This window comes from Pteropus vampyrus, unplaced genomic scaffold, assembly GCF_000151845.1.
Source record: "Pteropus vampyrus isolate Shadow unplaced genomic scaffold, Pvam_2.0 Scaffold244, whole genome shotgun sequence".
Taxonomy (NCBI): Eukaryota; Metazoa; Chordata; class Mammalia; order Chiroptera; family Pteropodidae; genus Pteropus; species Pteropus vampyrus.
Genome location: NW_011889025.1, coordinates 4,363,261 through 4,369,860, shown reverse-complemented (window position 1 = coordinate 4,369,860; position 6,600 = coordinate 4,363,261). Strand labels below are relative to the sequence as shown.

The 6,600-nt window shown below is 33.0% G+C and overlaps 1 non-coding gene across 1 annotated transcript; it reads right to left on the bottom strand.

Annotated features, from left to right (window-relative positions):
• Positions 1 to 6,084: 6,084 nt before the first annotated feature.
• On the bottom strand, positions 6,085 to 6,191 carry LOC111729077. The gene has a single exon (XR_002776065.1). It is a non-coding gene; the product is annotated as a U6 spliceosomal RNA (small nuclear RNA).
• Positions 6,192 to 6,600: the final 409 nt, after the last annotated feature.

The window sequence follows — 6,600 nt, the reverse complement described above, 5'->3', positions numbered from 1 at the left end:
TGAGTTGACCACTTCTTTTTGTCCTTCTTTGTAGGGCTTTTCTTCAGCAAGACCTCAGGTGACTCCATGTGCTGGTTGCTCTTTAGTTCCATTATAAATATGGTGTGGTTGCAAGAGGAGGCATATACAACCTCTATCTTTTATGCCATCTTGACCGGTCTCCCCTCATCTTTTCTTATGGCTGAGTAGTATTCTATTGTATATATGTACCACATCTTCTTTATACAATCATCTATCTATGGACGCTTCTGTTGTTTCCACATCTCGGTTACTATGTAATGCTGCTATGAACACCAGGGTGCATATATCTTTGCAGATAAATGTTTAAGTTTTTCGGATAAATACCCAGAAGAAGAATTGCTGGGTCATATGGTAATTCTATTCTTAGTTTTTTGAAGAACCTCCATATGGAGATTTTCTGTAATGGCTATACCAATTTATATTCCCACCAGCAGTACATTCCTTTTCCCCCACAACCTATTCAACACTTGTTATTACTTGTCCTGTTGATAATAGGCATTTTAACAGGTATGAGACAGTATCTCATTGTGGTTTTGATTTGCATTTCTCTAATGACTAATGAAGTTGAGCATCTTTTCATATGTTTGTTGGTCATTTGTTGGTCATATTTGGGAGAAGTATCTGTTCAGGTCCTCTACCTAATTTTTAATTAGATTTTTTTTTTATTATTGTTGAGTTTTATAAGTTCTTTATATATTTTGGATATTACGCCCTTATTGGAGGTGTGATTTGCAAATATATTTTCCCATTTGATTGGTGTCCTCTTTGACTTGTTGATAGTTTTTTTGTTTGTTTGTTTGTTTGTTTTGCTGTGCATAAGCTTTTTAGTTTGATATAGTCCCATTCATTTATTTTTGCTTTTCTTGCCCGTACCTTTGAGGTCAAATTCATAAAATCCTCTCTAAATTCAAGGTCCATGAGTTTAGTACCTATGTTTTCTTTTATGCGATATTATTTCAGGTCTTCGATCCATTTTGAGTTAATTTTCATGTATCGTGACAGAGAGCAATCTAGTTTCATTCTTTTGCATGTGGATTTTCAATTTTCCCAGCAGTATTTATCGAAGACACTTTTCTTTCTCCATTGTATGTTTTTGGTTCTTTTGCCTATATATACGAGGGTTTATTCTGATTTTTATTTTAAAATTGAAGAGTCAAATGATCATATTTACAATTTAAATAAAAATTGCTCTGAACTTGCCCATGAATCAGCATATTAGATAGAAAAATGATTGATCTTGAGTCATTTTTTTTCTATTGGAAAATTACTAAATAAAAGGAGAATGATTGCTCATAATAAAATTGTTATTCTCTTTAAATAATCTTGACCTTTTACACTAAAAAGATAGTCCTGCTGGTGAATTTTTAAAATATATTATTAGCCATTTATTTTTTTCATTTAAAGTTAGCATTTGAACCTCATTATGAAATGATAAATTATAAGTAGTTGGCGAGCTCGCTGATAGATTTTTTTTACTGTAAATTTTAAGTTGAATAACAAGTCATGAATACCTTCCTAGAAATGTCAGAGCCTTGAATACTTAACCTAAGTATTCAAATCTAGCCCTCTCCTGTGGGGTTGCTCATAGCTGAATTCCTTCCTCTGCTCTCTGTTCTGCCCCAAGATCTCTCGAGTATTTGTATCAACTTACAGTTATCTCCAGCCTACATCTTACCCTTAAGATCTACTGAGGTGTATCAGTGAGCTTGATAAGTATCACAATATTAGTAGCAAGAGGGAAGAAGATTTAGCTCTTCTTATTTATTTAGTGTCCTCAACTCCATATCACCTTTAATTTAAACATACTCCATCACATCAATAACAGAAACAAAGAGTGGCAACCCTCTTTTTCCACCTCAAGCCCCTAAATAATCTACATTATCCCAATGTAAACTAGGTCTGGCTTAACTATTCAATAGCCCACCTCTCACTAAAAGGAATCCTCAGGCTTAATCAGTTTAATCTAATTCCTTTACCACAGACATACTACTATTATCCCATCTGTGACTTCTTTTGCCAGGAATACTGTCCTTCTCTGTTATACTTACCTATCTTCCATCAACTCAATTCTCACCACTTCCATTGAAGCTTTTCCTGAAAATATTAATTATAATAGCTTCCTTCTTTTAAATTCTATAACATGAACAGTGTTCACCACTAATACAGCATGACAGTATACTTATCTTCTATTGATAACTATTTTATATTAACTAATTCTGTGTTCCAACTATATTGTGCTTGTGTACTTCTAAATATTCCAAAATGTCTAGAATAATGCTAAACTAATCAATAGTCTTGTCCCATGAGAATTCATTTTCACAGAGTATCTAGATAAATCTTTTTAAAAACATAAATTATCCCAATCTCCTGCTTTTGAATCCTCCAATAACGTCTCATTACAGGTAGAATAAAATAAAATCTTTGTACCACGACCTATAATCCCCTGACTGATCAAAGTGGAAAACCAAATTAAGGATCAGCTTTAATTGGTTTCAATCCCATGATTAGCAATCCTCTACTGCCTTTCCCTCCAATCCAGACTTAACTCTACAATGTACCATTGTAGGAGGATGATCACCAAAAAAAAAATAATATAGTGTTATTTCACTAATTCCTTCATTAAACATATTTATTGAACACAAACTCTATGCTAGGTTCTGTTCTAGATACTGAAATATAGTGATAAACAACAACAACAAAAATGTCTGTGACTTCTTGGTTCATTCTAATTAGGGTGACCTACAGTCCTAATTTAAATATGAAAAAAGGACTTCCTGGTATATGAAATTTTCAGTACTAAAACTTTTAAAATTTTAGTGCTAAACCTGGAATGACTTGATCACTTTAATTCTAATGGAGAAAACAGACAATAAATATGTATGAGCTGTTTTATCAATATATCACTATTAATTGAATAAGGAGAAAAAAGCCTTTATATGTTTCTTAAAACTTCAGTTAATGAATCTGAATCCTGTCTTGTGGTTTTCATGTGAAATTTATCACATGTATTGTTGCATAACAAATTATCTCAAAACTTAGTAAGTTAAAGGAAAAAAGAGTGGCTTAGACTCATGGTTATTGTCCAGGATATATCATGAGATTGCTCTCCAGATGGCAGCTAGGGCTGCAGTTATCAGAAGTCTTGACTGGGTCTGTGAGATATCCTATTAAGCTCATTTGCTCATTATACAGTTATTGGCAGACTTCAGTTCTTCAAAGGTTTTTGGCTAGAAGCCTCAGTTACCCACTAAGTGAGTCTCACTATATATTGCCTGAGTGTCCTCAGGTAACTTCTTCCAGAGCTCATGATAATAGAGAACCCCCAATATGGAATCCCATAGTTATTTTATATTAGTTATTTTACAACTAATATAGGAAGCAATATACTATGTACTACCACTTTTGCCATATTTTAATTGGCAAATTAATTTAATTTAATTCTACTCCTTATCCACACCATTCCATAGTTTTGTTGTTGTTGTTTATCACTATATTTCAATATCTAGAACAGAACCTAGCATAGAGTTTGTGTTCAATAAAGGAAGGAACTATACAAGGGTGTATATACTGGGAGATAGGCCAATTTGGAGGCTGGCTAATAAACTGTGATTCTATTCCTGATTATCTTTGCTTTTTACTATAAACCAGTAGTTTTAACATTTAGTATGCTAAAAAATATATATTTTTCAAAACATAGAAATTTGGGTCTCATTTCTAAAGATGTTTCAGTATGATTGCATGCAGCATTTTTATGAAGCACCCTGGGTATTTCTGATATAAAATGTGTGAAGACCACACATTAAAAAAACAACAACAACCAAAACAAAAAAAAACAACAACAAAACAAAACAAAACGAAAACAAAAACAACAAAAAAGCTCCTCATATCATGCACCTAGAACACAGAACATTTTCATCTCTTCTTATGAGATTGAACTACCTCTTATATGATTATTACTTCCAGATATACTTTTTTCCTGGTCTGGGTTTAGCATTGCCTCATAAAGATGTTTCCCATATAGCTCAAATCCATTCCTTCTACTCCTTATCCACACCATTCCATAGTTACAAATCTCCCTGAATTCCCAAAATTGATTAATAGAAATACCATTTTTCAGTAGCTCAAGCGAGAACTCCTTTGTTTTGTTAAAACCTCTCATATTAATATGTCATAAAGTCTGTCGATTATATATATATATATATTTATTATTCTATTGGTCTTCTCTTTTCCCTTTACCAATGCCTTAGTTTGCGTACTTATTTCCTCCTAGATTGCTGCCAATAACCTTTTACCTGATGTACCTACTGCCAATCTTACTCTTTTCCAATCTATTCTCTATATTACTGCTAGAATTTTTTTTTTCTAGAATGCTGATTTGATCATCTTATTTGCTGCTCAAAACCTTTCAGTGTTTTCCTGAATAAAATACAAGCTTTATACTGTGGATTAAAAGGCTCTTTTATTTTTTACCAACCCTTTACCAACATCTTCTGTTTTGCCTCTTGATATTCCACCAATTCTCCAATAGCCATAACAGAACTATGTGAAGTTACAGAATTCATTGCAATATCTCAAGTATTCCTGATCTTTTGAAATCTGTAAATTTCTATTTATACTGAGACTCAGCTCAAATATCTTCTCTTCCAGAAATCTTTTACTATGATTTTTCAAAAATCAAACAATATCTCCCTCTTAATCTCTTTCTTTGAATTTTTAGTTTCTTAACTGAGTGACTGTTAATTAAATAGAAATGATACATAAAATTTTGATTATTGATTGACTGTGGAGTATAATATGTGAATTATTATCATGCAATATAAGAGAAAATTTTAGTTTAGGCTGACTATACATCTTCTTTGATTCTGCCCTTAGAATCACAGAACAATGAAACAGAAGAAATGAAAATGACCACAAGCTTAGATAACATCTAGTTTTGGTCCCATCCTTATTTTGTGCACAAGAAAATTTGGATTTAGAACAATTTTTCTGGTTTGAAATCCATAGCATGTTAGTGAGAAGATGGTATTAGAATATATCTACATAGATGATATATGTGTATGGAGTATGAGAAATTAAAAAAAAAAAACACTTATTCTTATGCATCCATAGTAGAAAACCAGCTTTCACTTAACTTGAGATTCAGATATATCTGCTAATGATTGGCGAGCAAGCTTGAGATGACATAATTTGTTCAAAGTTATCAAGTGTGTGTATATGTGTGTGTGTGTGCGCGCGCACGTGCACATGCACACACACACATGTGTGAATGAATAAATAAAAGGAAAGGGATATGGAGGTGATATAACATTTGTTGGAAAAATTGGTCCCTCGACCTTGTTGAATGAGTTAGCATTTGAACATTGTAGAGAAATAGGCTTTAGGCAACAGTTCAAGTAGCTGTTTTCTAAGAAGACTGTGAAATATGGGGAAATCAGTTATATCATTTCATAGTTTAGATGACAAAGCATAACACATACCAGAAGGAAGAACATTCTTCAATGACAGTTTTAACTCATTCAGGATTCTAAAGATCAATGTATAACCTTAGCAAACCATAGGTTTGCAACTGGGAAAGAATTAAGGGATAGTTCCTTATCATTTATACTATGGATTTGGGAAAATGACACTATCAGTCCAGGCTGCAGTAACAAAGTACCATAGACAGAGTGGGTTAAACAATTAGCATTTATATCTCACAGCTATGTAGGCTAGAAAATCCAAGATCAAGGTGCCAACATATCAGATATCTGGTAAAGAATCCCTTCCTGGCTTGCAGATGGCCATGTTCTCATTGTATTCTGATAGGAAGGAAAGTAGAGAGAGAGTAAACTTTGCCATGTTTCTTCTAATAAGGATACTAATTCCATGATGTGAGCTCTACCTTTATGACCTAATCACTCCCCAATGGTCTCAACTCCAAATGCCATCACATTTAAAATTAGGGTTTTAACATGTGAATTTGGGGGGTCTCACATATATTCAGTCCATAGCAAACAAAATGACCAGGTACTACCTTCGAGTGTTTTTTAAACAACAAAAGGAAAAACATAAATTGGACTTCAAAAAATTATAGAATGCTTTATGAATTTGTGTGTCATCCTTGCTCAAGGGCCATGCTAATCTTCTCTGTATTATTCTAATTTTAGTATATGTGTTGCCAAAGCGAGCACTCTTCAAGTTTGTTGTTTTTTTTTTAATTCAATGTAGTTCAAAAACAAGGGTGCAAATATAACAAAAAAATATTGCTTGTGAATACGTGTGGGACACCTCAGATTGGGTAAGATTTTTAAGAAATTTGGAGGTCTGGCATCAGTAATTGAGGTCATAAACTAATAATATGAATTATAATTATTAATTCAACAATATTACTGGCTGGTAAGGCCTGGAGAAGTTTGAGTTACAGGCCATATCTGTGTAATCTGGTAAACCCTAGAGTAGCATATAATAGCTTTGATGTCTTTAACAGCACTGACTTGATTGTGACTCAGGATAACCTGCATTCAGTCTTGGATTCATCTATGATGTACTTGTTGCCACTTTCTCATAAGTCAAAGATGTACTATTTGAATCCATCATCTG